Source organism: Microcebus murinus, chromosome 5 (assembly GCF_040939455.1).
Source record: "Microcebus murinus isolate Inina chromosome 5, M.murinus_Inina_mat1.0, whole genome shotgun sequence".
In the NCBI taxonomy this organism is placed as follows: domain Eukaryota; kingdom Metazoa; phylum Chordata; class Mammalia; order Primates; family Cheirogaleidae; genus Microcebus; species Microcebus murinus.
Window position 1 is genome coordinate 66,107,228 of NC_134108.1, and position 15,818 is coordinate 66,123,045.

At 42.0% G+C, this 15,818-nt stretch overlaps 1 protein-coding gene and 1 non-coding gene across 6 annotated transcripts in view; one reads left to right on the top strand and one right to left on the bottom strand.

Moving 5' to 3' along the window:
• The window catches only part of ANKRD6 (ankyrin repeat domain 6), a 179,120-nt gene that overhangs the window by 52,076 nt on the left and 111,226 nt on the right, over positions 1–15,818 (bottom strand). The gene's annotated exons all lie outside the window — the stretch shown is intronic.
• LOC142871296 (small nucleolar RNA SNORA2/SNORA34 family) lies at positions 13,474–13,610 on the top strand. Its single transcript, XR_012919546.1, has one exon. It is a non-coding gene; the product is annotated as a small nucleolar RNA SNORA2/SNORA34 family (small nucleolar RNA).

A 15,818-nucleotide genomic window follows, 5' to 3' on the forward strand; every position in this document is an offset into this window, starting at 1 on the left:
CAAAGGAACTTCTGTGCCTGAGGACAATTGACTCAAGTGGGGAAACAGTCTTTATAATAACAACTACCATCCACTGAGCTCTTTCTACATCCTTAATTACTGGGATTACTTCATTTAATCCTCACAAATCCCTGAGGTAGGTGTTGCTATACCAATTTCACAGACAGGAAATAAAAGCTCAAGGCAGCTAGTAACTTGTCCAGGGTCACAGAGATGGTAAAAGGATTCACTGCCTCTACTCTTGGGAAGGAAAAATTGTGACAGGCTTTAGAAAGAGTGACAAATTCATAGAGACAGAAAGTGGAATAGTGGTTGCCAGGAGCAGCAGGGAGCGGGAAATGGATGGCACAATGTGAATGTACATAATGCCACTGAATTGGATACTTAAAAATGGTTAAAATGGCAACTTTTATGTTGTGTGTATTTTATCACAATTTTTCAAATTAAAATTAGAATTAAAAACAGCAAGACATAACTAAGTATCCTGTCTAGAGGACCTTAATGCAGATGTTTTCATCATCTCTGAGCTGTTTTTTTTTTTTTTTTGAGACAGAGTCTCACTTTGTTGTCCAGGCTAGAGTGAGTGCCGTGGCGTCAGCCTAGCTCACAGCAACCTCAAACTCCTGGGCTCAAGCAATCCTCCTGCCTCAGCCTCCCGAGCAGCTGGGACTACAGGCATGCGCCACCATGCCCGGCTAATTTTATATATATATATATTAGTTGGCCAATTAATTTCTTTCTATTTATAGTAGAGACGGGGTCTTGCTCTTGCTCAGGCTGGTTTCGAACTCCTGACCTCGAGCAATCTGCCCGCCTCGGCCTCCCAGAGTGCTAGGATTACAGGCTTGAGCCACCACGCCCGGCCTCTGAGCTGTTTTACAACTGTAAGTTGTAGCACGCAGATGAGGATACAAATACAGTGCTTGTGTTAGGGGGAGATTCAGTGGATCCTGGCCAGTTTTACATCTAACAGGCAAATTTATTTCCCTTTCCCGATGGCCTACACATTTGTCAATTTTGAATTCTCCTTTGAAGCAGTTGTAACATCTTACTGATTTCCCTCTTTACCTAATGAGTTAAATAAAATCTTAACCCATGTTCATTTTATAACTGTTGCTCAGAACTACCACCACGAGTCAATTATCCCCAATACTTTCTAATGACAAATTACAAAAACCCAAGTTTTCCCAGTTGAGATTTTCTTCCCACAGGGCGATGCTTCTAGCTATGGCAGCATAAAATGCGGGTTTTCTGTTTGGCCTGATACATGACTATACACCCTCATGCCCTGTTTGTTTCAAAGAACACGCCTGCACCAGAGCGTGTGGCTGCACCAGCCCAGGGCAGAGCCAGGCGCTGCACACGCCCTCAGTCTGCATGTGAGAACACACTGCAGTACTTGGTCCCAGGCTGTCTGGGGAGGGAACCCCACTTTACAGTTGTGAATAGAGGGCGGGGAAGGGGAGGAGAGGTGTGGGGATCCTTCCCATCAGCCACTCCCCTTGCTTTCCCTCCGCTTCCCAAGCAGCTGGCCCTAGACACGACCTACAGAAAATTCTATGGAAGGCATGCTGAAGTGAAGAGGAACAAAGGCCAAACAGGGGCCAGATCGGCCACAGCAGAGAGCTCCCGTGGAGTGATGGAAAGAAGAAGAGTTCAGATGGCGAGGGGCCAGGAGAAGAGGGAGGGTGGCGCAGTCAGGAAGACAGCGGCCAGGCCAGTATGCCATTGGTCACTGTGTGTGCACGTGTAAGAGAGAGAGAGAGAAAGAGAGAGTCTCGCTCTGTCACCTAGGCTGCGGTGCAGTGGTGTGATTACAGCTCACTGCAGCTTTGAACCCCTGGGCCCTAGCGATCCTCCCTCCTCAGCCTCTCAAAGCACTGGGATTACAGGAGTGATCCACGCCCGGTCAGTCACAGTGTGTTTAAAGATGAATCCTAACAAGCGTCCCTCACATTGCTGGTGGATGGAGTATAAATTGGCACCACCTCTCTGCAGAGCAGTCTGGCTCTAGCTGTCAAAATTACAAAGGTGCACACACTCTGACCCAGAAGTACCACTTAGAAAATCTACCCCACAGATATAATCACTCTGCGCAGTAAGATCTCAGAACAAAGACACTGCAGCATAATTTGTAAGAGCAGAAGATTAACATAATCTAAATGTCCATCAATAAGGGATTGGTTAAGCTCATTAGGGTTCATCCATACAGTACTGCAAAGTGAAGAAGGATATGTATAATATCCTACGATCTGTAAAAAAAGGGAAGCACAGAGATACATCTACTTGCATCTATATGCGTGAAATATTTCAGGGAAAAAATGTAAGAAACAGGTAACACAGGTTGCCTTCAGAGAGGGAAACCCTGAATGGTGAGGAGACAGCACGGAGGAAGGCTAGTCAAACTTTGTGCCTTCTGTGCTAGAATCATTACCTATTCAATATTTTTTGAAATTTCGTATCTTTTTAAATTAGCCTATGGAGTCCTCTGGAATAGGTATGCTGTATACAACACGTTCTCTCTTTCACCTGACCAACAACCTTGTAAGAATCCCTTTCTCCCACCACCTACCTCCTGGGGAACAGGAACTTATAAAGGCAATGATTGCAAACCATCGGACTGGCAAGCACGAATTCAGACCCACCCACACCATGGCAATAAGTTCCAATACTAAACACAAACCCACAGAATCAAAAACAAAGCAACTGAACAGCAACAAAAAAGATCCTTGGTTTCTACTACTCCCCCCTACCCTGGGAAGCCAGCATCACAAACCCTTCCTGGAGGGTCTAGCCAAATTGGAAACAGATTTAAAAGCAGGAAGCCCAGGGAGTCACAGCAGGAGAGACACTCTGTGCAGAGCTGTGTTTCTTGAGGCCAGGGATGTTCATGATTTATTGATTTTCAGCCTTCTCTTAGGAGTGGCCGGCAGAAAATATCTACCAGCCTGGCATCTTCTTCATTTCTGCAAACACTCTCAAGTGCTCATGCTTGGGAAAGTCAATTTGCTACAGTCAAACTCTTTGCATTTTTCTTTCTAAAAGTTCAGCTTGCATTGGAGTATATATAGCATTCTCTAGTATGGGGAGACAACTCGATGCAAAAGCTCCACAGGAACCACAAACCACCTGTAAACAACTTGCGCAGAGTTACTTAGCTTCTTTAAAGTTTCTATTTTCTTATCTGTAACAATTATTATATTTAGAAGTGATTTGTTAAAAATCAAGTTTCTTGAGGTATGATTTCTGTTCGATAAAATTCACTCTTTTAAAGTATTCAGTTTGATGTGTTTGGAGAAAGGTATATAATCATATAACTATCACCACAAGCAAAATATATGATTTTCATTACCTCTCCCCAAATTCCCTCCTGGTCCTCTGCAGTCAATGACTTCTCGCCATCTCCATCTATTTTTTGTCCCTATAGTTTTGACTCTTCTAGAATGTCTTATAAATGGGATCATACTGCGTGTATAGCCTTTTGTGTCTGACTTCAAATGCACAATGCTTTTGAGATTCATTCAGGTTGTCTCCTATCTTCGGATCATTGCTTTTTATTGTTGAATAGAATTCCATAATTTATCAATTCAGCAGTTCATGGATATTTAGATTGTTTCTACTTTTTTTTCACATTTCTGAATAAACATTATGAACATTCATGTCCCAAGTCTTGGTGGGTTCAAGTTTTTGTTTCTTTTTTCGACATATCTTACATATATACATATACACATCTTACATATCTTACATATGTCCAAAGTTTTTGTTTCTCTCTACCTAGGAGTATAACTGCTGGGCCATATAGTAAGTATGTATTTAACTTTTTAAGAAACTGTTTTCCAAAGTGGCTGTACCATTTTGCATTCTAACTAGTAGTGTATGAGAGTTCTAGTTACTCTACATCCTTGTCAACACTTATTGCTATTAATCTTTTTAAACCTTAGCATACTAGTGAATGTGAGGTTTTAATTTACTTTTCTCAAATGACTAATAATGATGAATATCTTCTCATGGGTTTATTTGCCATCCATACATTTCTTTTGTTTATATGTTTGTTGGAATCTTTGGCTCATTTGTAAAACTGAGTTGTTTGTCATCTTATTGAATTTTCAGAGTTCTTTATATATTCTAAATACAACTCATTCATCAGATATGTGCTTTACAAATATTTTCTCCCGGTTTTTGTGGCTTGTCTTTTAATAACCTCAACAATGTCTTTGAAAGAAGTTTTAATTTTGATGAATTTCAATATTTCAATTTCTCTTTATAATTTGTGCTTTCATGCCCTATTTAAGAATTCATTGCTTAATCTAGAGTGCATTAGTGTTCTCCAAAGAAACATACACACACACACACATCTCCTCACTTAAAGTCATCAATAAGTTCTTAGAAACTGACTTTAAACAAATTTTTTTTCCATCAACCTTATAACCAAACCATGTCAAATGAAACAACATTATTCGAGGACCTGTTTACTATATGATGTTTTGCTTAAAGTTGCAGTTTCCAAGAACCTGACAATGATGTTAAATGAGAGCTTAATGTGTGTGTGTGTGTGTGTATATATGGGAGGAAAGAGAGGAAGGGGGGGAGGAGGAAATTAATTGATTGCTTCAAGGAACTGGCTTACAAAATTGGAAAAGCTTGGCAAGTCCAAAGCCTACAGGGTAGGGTGGCAGGCTAGAATCCCAGGGAAGAGCTGCAGTTTGGGTCTGAAGGAAATCTGCTGGCATAATTCCTTCTTCCTCAAAGAAGGTCAGTCTTTTTTCTTTTGAGGCCTATTCACATTATTGGGGGGGGGGTAATCTGCTTTACTCACGTTCTACTAATTTAAATACTAATCTCATCTAAAAACTACCTTTACATAAACATCTAGAATGTTTGACCAAATATTTGAGTACTGTAGCCTAGCCAAGATGACACATAAAATCAACCATCACAGTAGGATCACAAAGATTTTATCCTGTTTTGTTCTAGAATTTTCATAGTTTTAGTTTCTCCATTTAGGTCTGTAATCTATTTTAATATATATGTGGTACAAAGGTAATGGTTAGTTAAGGTTTATTTTGCATGCAGATGTCCAATTGTTCCAGCACCATTTGCTGAAAAGACAATGTTCTTTTCCTACTGAATTGCCTTGGTACCTTTGTCAAAAATCAATTGACCACATATGTGTAATTCTATTTCTGGATTCCCTATTCTGTTCCCTTGATCTATTTGTCTGTCTTTACACCAATACCACCCTATCTTAATAGCTTTATGATAAGTCTGGAAATCAGGCAGCAAAAGTCCTCTAACTTTGTTCTTCAACATTGCTTTTAGCTATTCTAGGTCTCTTGCATTTTCATATAAATTTTAGAATCAGGTTCTCAACTTCTACCCAAAAAAGCTGATAGTTTTCATTTATTAAATGCTGGATATTGAGCTAAACACTTTATTTGTCATCTCATTTAGTCTTCACAGCCACCCAGCAAGGTTGGACACTCAGATGGGGACACTGAATGGCCTTGTGTGCTCTTGCTCTGCTCAGGACTCCCTGCCTGGTACTCAGACTACAGCTCTTAGGCCATGAGGTAGTCACTGTGGCATCCCCAGAATCTCCTCCTCATGGCTACCACCTTTGACACTTAGTATGTGCAAAGCCCTGTTCTAAGGCGTTTGCATACAGTGCTTCAGTTAGTGCTTAAACAACCTAACGAGGTAGCTACTATTATTAAATCCTTCATTTTAGAGGTGACAATATGATGCACAGAGAGATTAAGTAACGGCCCCAAGATCACAGAGCTGGTCAACAGCACTGGCATTTGAACCCAGGGCAGTCTGGCTCCAGCATTCGTGTTTGTACCCTCTACATTACACTGACTTCATCAGGAAATCCTGAACTTGCCAAGAAACTCTGGGAATGGTATACATGAGCCAAGGACAGGGGAGGGGGAGGAGGAGCGGGGAAGGGGGGCCCTGGGGACTGTGGAGGTGCTGGCAATGCTGATTAAGTGTCCCATGCGGGGGTCTCAGTGCCACACAAAGCTGGTTCTCCCCCAGGTCTACCCTCCACCCCCGCTTATTTGGTCTCGGCCAAGTCACTTTCTGCTTGGCACATCTCTTTCCTCGTTGGCACTGCAGAGATCACAGCACCAGCTTCTCAGAGCTGTTCTGAGGATTTCAACCAGATAGTATACACGAAGCACCTGGCCCCGCGCCGGTGCAGGCACTCAACACATACTTAAACCTGATTTTATCTTTGGCAAATTACAAAATTAATATATGCTTTGTTTAGTAAGTGAAACAATACAATGGGAAAACCTATAAAAGCAAAACTAATCATTTTCTCTTGGCTCACACACATACAAGCATATGTTTACACAAAGAAGAAGATTTTTTTTAACCAGAATAGATCATACTGTACACCTATCACTTGCTATTCTTTTTTTGTTTTTTTTTCTTGAGACAGAGTCTCGCTTTGTTGCCCAGGCTAGAGTGAGTGCCGTGGCATCAGCCTAGCTCACAGCAACCTCAAACTCCTGGGCTCAAGCAATCCTGCTGCCTCAGCCTCCCGAGTAGCTGGGACTACAGGCATGTGCCACCATGCCCGGCTCATTTTTTCTATATATATTAGTTGGCCAATTAATTTCTTTCTATTTATAGTAGAGATGGGGTCTTACTCTTGCTCAGGCTGGTTTCGAACTCCTGACCTCAAGCAATCTGCCTGCCTCTGCCTCCCAGAGTGCTAGGATTACAGGCGTGAGCCACCTCGCCCGGCCTATTCTTTTAAATCTTATCAGAGGCAAACAGACTGCTTATGCTCCATCAGGCAATATTCTAAAGGCTTTCTAACCCCTTCCCACTCCGTGAGGCATGTACTATTATCATCCTCGCTCTACAGATGTGACGCCAGGAAGCCAAGCTTAAACAACTTGTGGAGTCCACACTGCTGCAACAGGACCAAGAATCCAAACCTGGGCTGCTGGCCTTGGAGCTGGCACCTCCCACCTCCACGCTATCTTCCTCCCTGTCGCATACCTAGTTATTCCTTTTTCTGTCACGTGGATTTTGTATCATCTGCACATGCCAAGCTCCTGCGCTCTCTGCCCGCCCACTCCGCAGAGAGCTCGGGGGCTGGCTCTCTATGAACACGCTCCGGGAGCCCGTGGTTTGTACTCCTTAATCATCTAAATCCTCACTTCAATACTCAGGGGTAGCGGTTGGAATCAAACAGATTTGATAAACATTAATTTTATGAATGAAACTACATTTTTTTTTCTTAACCAAAGTTGTTATCAAATAACCTGTGTCTGGTTACTGTTGGAGACAACAAGAACCGCAGTGAAACACCCTAAGGACCAGTCCTAAAAGTCTGGAGAAACATACTCCGCCCGAGGATTTCTAGAGGCTTCCAATTCTAACTCTACCGTCAGTACTTACCTACCATTAAGCAGCAAAACAAAGGGTTTATCTAGGTGACATTCAGGCAGCAAAACCAAGCTCTATGTGAAGATGTTTAACTAAAATAAGGGGACTGAGGACAGCATAAGTTCGTTTATAAAACCAAGGCTGTCTTGCAAAGAAAAACAAATCCCATTTTTCTGTTTTAATATCAAATATCTCAAGCACTACCAGTGGGGGCAACTAGAAAGCCACAAAGTCAAGAGAAAAAATTAGGAGGCAGGACAAGCCGCACTGGGGCAGCAAGAGGAAGTATAAACGGAGGGATGTCAAGGACCCAAAAGGGGAAGGATGGCTTTTGGCTTCTGCAGGGGGGGCTGCGCAGACGTGCTGCCAACCACCCTCACAGAGGCCGTGGGGGGCACGGCGGGCACCGGGAGGGGCATGCAAACTCCCACCTGGGCATTCAGGCTTGAAGGGCCTGTGGATCATGCATGTCAAGGTGCCCCTGAGCACAGCTGGACACGTGGCACAAAGACAGGGCCAAGCGAGAGGGAGACATGTGACCAATGTGGAGCTCGCAAAGCCAAGGTGGGTGTCCAGAAGGGAACAGACGAGTGCTGAAGGCCCCAGGGACAGTCAGCTTTAGAGGCAGGAAGAGCAAAGGGAGCAAACAGAAAAAGCACCTTGGGAAGGAAAACCAAGAGGCAGGGCCAAGGGTACCTTTGAGCAGAGAAGCACAGGCAACGACCTCAAATTCCAGCCTGTCTCACCAATGGGATGTCAGCTCCACCAAGGGCCAAGATTTTTTTTTTATTCTGTCTTGTTCACTGGTACAAAGCAAATGCTCAAAAGATATTGGCTGGATGAGGGAAGTTGTACTAAGAACTCTTTTACAGAGTTATTGGATAGTAGAGGAAACGTTTAACAATAAGTTTAAATCAAATTAAACAAATGAAAAATCAACTCCAGGAAAACCATTAAGCTATTTAATATATAAAACATGGAAAGGTAATCATTTTTGGCTCACCAGCAATCAGCATTTACATAAATACACTAATTATGTGTGTGATTATCTGATGAAAATTATGCTATATAGCCAAAACAATTTTGAAAAGAACAAAGCTGGAAGACTCACACTTTCTGACTTTAAAACATATTATAAAACTACAGTAACAAAAACAGTGTGGTATGGCCTAAAGACAGACTTATAGACCAATGAAACAGAATAGAAAGCCTAGAAATAAACCTACATGTATATGGTCAAATGATCTTCGACAAAGATACCAAGACCACTCAATGGGAAAAGGAGAGTCTCCTCAACAAATGGTGCTGGGCAAGCTGATACCCTCATGCAAAAGAATGAAGACGGACTCTTACCTTATACTATATATAAAAACTAACTAGAAATGGAATAAAGACCTAAACCTAAGATCCAAAGGTATAAAGCTTCTTGAAGAAAGGGGGAAAGCTCCATGACATTGGATTTGCCAATGATTTCTTGGATATAACCCCAAAAGCATGGCCAACAAAAGCAAAAATAGACAAATGGGACTACATCAAGCTTAAAAACTTTTGTACATGGAAGGATACAATCAACAGAGTAAAAAGACAACGTACAAACATGAGATACCACTACACACTGATCGGAATTGCCCAAAATCCAGAACCCTAACACCACCAAATGCTGGCGAGAATATGCACAACAGGAACTCTCATTCACTGCTGCTGGGAATGCAAAATGATACAGCCACTTTGAAAAACAGTTTGGCAGTTTCTTAGGAAACTAAACATATTCTTACCATATGATCCAGCAATTGCACTCCTTGGTATCTAAACATAGGAGTTGAAAACTTATGTCCACACAAAAACCTGAACATGAGTGTTTATAGCAGTCTTATTCATTGTCTTAGTTTTGCATTACTATAAAGGAAATATCTGAGGCTGGGTACTTTATTATATAAAGAAAACAGGTTTATTTGGCTCATAGTTCTGCAGACTATATAAGAAACATGGTGCCAACATCTGCTTCTGGTGAGGGCTTCAGGGAGCTTCCAATCAAGGTAGAAGGCAAAGGGGAGCAGGCATGTCATATAACATGAGAGAACATAGGGGGTGCCCATGTTTTTTTAAACAACTAGCTCTTGGCTGGAGCTGGTAGCTCACACCTGTAATCCCATAACTTTGGGAGGCTGCGGCAGAAGGATTCCTTAAGGCCAGGAGTTTGAGACCAGCGTAGGGATACCCTGTTGCTACAAAAAATAGAAAAATCAGCCAGGCATGGTAGCCTGTGCCTATAGGACCAGCTACTCAGGAGGCTGAGATAGGAGGATCACTTGAGCTCAGGAGTTCAAGGTTTCAGTGAGCTATGATCACATCACTGCACTCCAGCCTGGGTGACAGAGAAAAACCCCTCTCTGAGAGAGAGAGAGACAGAGAGACAGAGACAGACAGAGACAGAGAGAGAGAGACCCAAAACAAAATAAACACACAGAAAACAATTAGCACTTGCACAAACTAATAGAACAAGAACTCAGTCATCACTGCAGGGAGGGCACCAACCCATTCATGAGGGATCTGCCCCCATGACCCAAACACCTCCCACAAGCCCCACCTCTAAAATTGGGGATCAAATTTCAACTTGAGATTTGGAGGGAACGAATATCCAAACTATATCATTCATAATTGCCAAAATTTGGAAGCCGTCAAGATGTCCTTCAGTACGCAGTACATGAATGGATAAATAGGTTCATCAATTGTAACAAAAGTACCACTCTGGTTGGGTATGTTGATAATGGGGTAGGCTATGCACATGTCGGGGTAGGGAGTATGTGGGAAATCTCTGTACCTTCCTCTCAATTTTGCTGTGAACCTTTTCTAAGAAACAGTCTTTTTACAAAGGCAAACCACAGTGTTGGGGGCCGATTCTGGCGTTATGCCTTATACTAATCATTCACTATAGCCTGTAAAGTATGTGTGCTGCATGACAAAGCGGTAGCCAGCACTTTCTTCAGACAGGGTTACTGGCTTGGGACATAACAAGAGGCCTGAGTTTCTGCACATAAACAAATGTTGCCCAGCTCCCACCTGGTGGGCCCCCGTGGTGGGAGTCTGGAGGCCATAAAGATATGAAGAACATTCCCAAGGTCCAGCCCCAACAGATGGTTGGTAGTCAATGACGGGTAAGACTCCTCAAGGGAGGGGCGACCTAAGACAACCGTGGGGGTCGGTCACTGGCTGGGAAAGAGCACAAGTTCTCCTGATGGCTGCATTGTTTAATGTTGCTTATCTCAGCCTTGGTTTTTCAGTTGTCTGGTGCCTCAAGTAACCGTTTCAAGGTCTGAGACCATGGGAAATTGTTCCCTTGTGAAACAACTCCAGAATTGACAGTTATCGCTGCTATGCTCAGATGCTCATGTACAAGGAACTAACCTTGGGTCTGGAGGGTATAAAAATAAAGTGACCGGTGCATTAAGCACTCGGGTCATTTCATGTCTATGTGTGTCTGTGTTGTTATTTTATGTTCTGCGTCCATCCCCCGTCCTGTAATCAGGCCACGACACCACAGAATGGGAAAAAGTATTGCAAATCATATATCTGATACGGGATTAATATCCAGAATACATACAGAACTCTTACAATTCAACAAAAAATCAAATAACCTGCTTAAATGGGTAAAGGACTTGAATAGACATTTCTCCAAACATAATATACAAATGGCCAACAAGCGTATGAAAAGATGCTCGACATCACTAGTCATCAGAGAAATGCAAATCAAAATCACAATGAGATTATCACTTTGCACTCATTGGAAAGGAAAGGTCAGTACCAAAGAAACAGAAAATAACAAGTGTTAGTAAGGATTTGGGGAAATAGAAACCCCATACACACTGTTGATAGGATTGTAAAGTGGCACACTGCATATGGAGGTTACTCAAAAAATTAAAAATAGAACTATGACTTGATCCAGCAATTCCACTCCTGATTATATACCCAAAAGAAGTGAAAGCAAGGGCTCAAACATCCATGTACATCCATGTTGACACAGCATTATTCACCATAGCCGAAGGTGGAAGCAACCTGTCCATCAACAGATGAATGGATAAATGTGTTATATACATAAAATGGAATATTATTCAGCCTTAACAAGGAATAAAATTCTGCTACATGCTAAAACATGAATGAACCTTGAAAACATTATGCTAAGTGAAATAAGCCGGTCGCAAAAGGACAGTATGGTATGATTCTACTCACACGAGGTACCTAGAGTAGTCTAATTCACAGAGACAGGGAGTAGGATGATCAATGCCAAGGACTGGGAGGAGGAAACGATGAGTTAGTGTTTAGTGGGAGTAGAGTTTCAGCTGGGGAAGAGGAAAAATTTCTGGAGATGGATGGTGGTAATGTTTGCACAATGACATACATGTATTTAATACCACTGAACTATACACTTAAAAATGGTTGAAGTAGTAAATTTTGTTATGGATTTTTTTTATTTATTATTTTTTTTTTTTTTGAGACAGTCTCACTTGTTGCCCAGGCTAGGGTGAGTGCCGTGGTGTCAGCCTACCTCACAGCAACCTCCAACACCTGGGCTCAAGGAATCCTGCTGCCTCAGCTTCCCAGTAGCTGGGACTACAGGCATGCGCCACCATGCCCGGCTAATTTTTTTCTATATATATCAGTTGGCCAATTAATTTCTTTCTATTTATAGTAGAGACAGGGTCTCACTCTTGCTCAGGCTGGTTTCGAACTCCTGACCTCGAGCAATCTGCCCACCTCGGCCTCCCAGAGTGCTAGGATTACAGGTGTGAGCCAGCGCGCCCGGCCTGTTATGGATCTTTTAACACAATAAATACATTTTAAAGATATAAAAACAAACAAAACACAAATTAGTACATTTGAATTCATTTAAAAAATTAAACTGCCATAAAAAAGAATGAAATCCTGCCATTTGCAACAACGTAGATGGAACTGGAGAACATTATATGTGAAATGAGCCAACCATAGAAAGACAAATCTCACGTGTTCTCACTCATATGTGGGAGCAAAATATTAAAACAATTGATCTCATGGAGACAGAGAGTAGAATGATAGTTATGGGAGGCTGGGAAGGAGAGCGAGGGGATGAGGGGGATTAAGTGGGGATAGTTAATGGGTACAAAAATATTTGAAAGCACAGCAAAGTGACTAAAATCAACAATAAGTTAGGGTATACTTTAAAATAACTACAAGAGTGGAATTGGAATGTTCATAACACAAAGAAATGCTAAATGCCTGAGGTGATGGATACCCCAACTACCCTGATTTGATTAATTCACTTTGTATGCCTGTATCAAAACACCGTATGTACCCAATAAAGATATATAACTATTATGTACTCATAATTAAAAATTAACAATGTAAACAAATTAAACTGATGAATCAATTAGTAGTACATGCACATTCATTAGAAATATGAAGATAAATGCCAGAAAAAAAAAAAACCTAGAAGATTTAAAAGTTGTTTCTTTGGAGGAGCAAATGGGGGAAGGCCAGGGAGCAGATGTTTTCATTAAAAGCTTTCCAGCAGTATTTGAACAGTATTAAAATTCCAATGTGCATGTAATACTTTGATAAAGATTTACTATTATAAAGCAATTGATGTAAAGATAAGATTATAACAAGCACTGGCAAGAATGTAGAGAAATTAGAACCCTCATACATTGCTGGTGGGAATGCAAAATGGTGCAACCACTTTGGAAAATAGCTTAGTAGTTTGTTAAGATGTTAAACATAGATTTACCATATTGACCAACAATCTGCTCCTAAGTATATACCCAAGAGAAACAAAAACACACATCCACATGAAAACTTGTGTACAAGTGTTCAAAACAGCATTACCCATAACAGCCCCAAACTGGAAACAACCAAAAACATCCATTAACTAATAAAGGGATAAATAAAAAGAAATGAAGTGTTGACACACGCTACAACACAGACAAACCTTGAAAGTGTTGTGAGAGAAGTCAGACACAAAAGACCATACTGTATAATTCTATTTATATGAAATGTCTAGAAACAGTAAATTTATAGAGACAAAAGTATTAATAATTGGCCCTGAATCAAGGCCAGCAGTTTGCTGAAGCTGTTGGTTTCAAACAGGAGCCTAAAGAATTATCTTTCTATGGTCTGTCGGCCATTTCAGAACTTTGGTAATGTAATGGTCAATTCATTAGAAACAAACATCTGAGAAGAAAAGAGAAAAAGCGGGGGAGGGGGAAAGTAGGATATTTTAAGAGAGAGCGTTTCCTAATCTATAAAATTAAAAAAAAAAAAAAAGTATCAATAGATTAGTGGTTGCCAGGAGCTGGAGGTAGGGATGGGGAGTAAAAGCTAATAGGTATGAACCTTTTTTATTTATTTTTTTTATTATTTTTTTTGTTTGAGACAGAGTCTTGCTCTTTTGCCTGGGCTACAGTGCCGTGGTGTCAGCCCAGCTCACAGCAACCTCAATCTCCTGGGCTCAGGCAATCCTCCTGCCTCAGCCTCCCGAGTAGCTGGGACTACAGGCATATGCTACCGTGCCCGGCTAATGTTTTTAGTTGGCCAATTAATTTCTTTCTATTTTTAGTAGAGACAGGGTCTTGCTCTTGCTCAGGCTGGTTTCCAACTCCTAACCTGGAGCAATCCGCCCACCTCGGCCTCCCAGAGTGCTAGGATTATAGGCGTGAGCCACTGCGCCCGGCCGGTATGAACCTTTTTATTGGGATGATGGAAATGTTCTAAAATTAGAACTTGGTTATTAGTCTGCTCAGACCACCTGAACAACAAATTTATTTCTCACAGTTCTGGAGGCCGGGAAGTCCAAGTTCAGGGTGCCAGCACGGTCAAGTTCTAGTGAGGACCCTTCCTGGCTTGCTGATAGCCACCTTCTCTGTGTGTCCTCACACGGCAGGGAAGGAGAGAGTGTGTAAACTCTGGTGTTTCTTCTTATACAGGAACTAATGCCTTCACCAAGGCCCTACCCTCATGACCTCATCTAAGCCTAATTATCTCCCCAAGGCCCTATCTCCAAATAGTATCACATTGGGCATCGCGTAAGGTTGCAATATGTGAATCTGGTGGAAAAACAATTTAGTCCACAGCAGTGGTGATGATTACATAACTCTGTAAGTACTCTAGAAATTATTGAATTGTACAATGAAAATGAGTGAATTTTATGCATAAAAATTATACCATAACAAAGCTGCTTTTTTGTTTTGTTCTTTACTTTTTTATGTTCTGGTAGAAATGTGGAATAAAGCTGCTTTTTGAAAAACCAAGCAATGAGGTCCATTTATAAAAGAAAACTTACAGACTTTGTGTTAAGTACTTTAAATGTTATTGTTATTATAACAACCCTGAAAAGTTGGTATTATCCCTGTTTTACAAATAAAGAAACCAAGGCTCAAAGAAGTTAAGCAACTTGCACCATTAGCAAACAAAGCAGAGTTAAGATCTGTGAGCCCTAATGGAGTTCACACACCTCACACCTCCTTCGTGATTGCCTGAGCCCTGAAGAGTGCTATGGGTAGATCACACAAGGCCGGGGTTAAGGCCACCTTGATGCTCAATTCTGGACAATCCAGTCACCATTTATGTGCAGACCACTGTTAGGCTCCATGGGCGACCTACAAGCAGCTGAAGATCTCTCTAGAGACCGGCATGGAATATGCAAACTGCATACGAGTAACTGTGAAAATGTGAGCTGGCCAACCTTTGCCACAGGAGGTCAAAAGTTAACAGACGTTACTATTTGCAAATTAAACTGTGCTCCTCTTCGCAGCTCTCTCTGGGGAGGTCTGGAGGGTGGGCTGAGGAGCCAGACTCTGTAGGTACAAGTTGCACTCCTGGCACTCAGCAGCTGAGGGACCCCGAGCAAGTTACTTAAATCTTTCTGTGCCTCAGTTTCCTCATCTCCAAAGTGGGGATGAAAAAAGAACCTCTTCTAGAGGGCTGTAAAGTGCTTAGAGCAAAATAAGTTTGCCATCGGCATTACTTTGGTGTAAATTTGTCATCTAACTGTGCAGAGCCTGCCTTTTGTCAGCTTTGCTACCAAACTGTCTTTGGCCAGTATGGTCTGTCCTCTACCACGGTATCACCTGTGGGCGAAGGGTACGCAGTGTCCTCCTCACATCTGCACTGCCCCCTGTGAAATCAAAGCCTGCAGAGGCTGTGGTGGTCATCTGCTCCAGGCCATCAGCCACTGTGCAGATGGGGACCAAGAGACTCCGTGCTGTGAAGGGGCTGCCCTGACCACAAGCTGGTGCACTTCCCTAGGAGGCATAACGTGATTATTGCACTAACCCGCTGCTCAGTCAGCTTTTGTGTCCCAACTTCTCGAAAGAGATCTCCTGTCCATTTGGCTAAAGAAATAGGTGAGAAACGCCACACTGTGATTTGAAAGACTGTCGAAT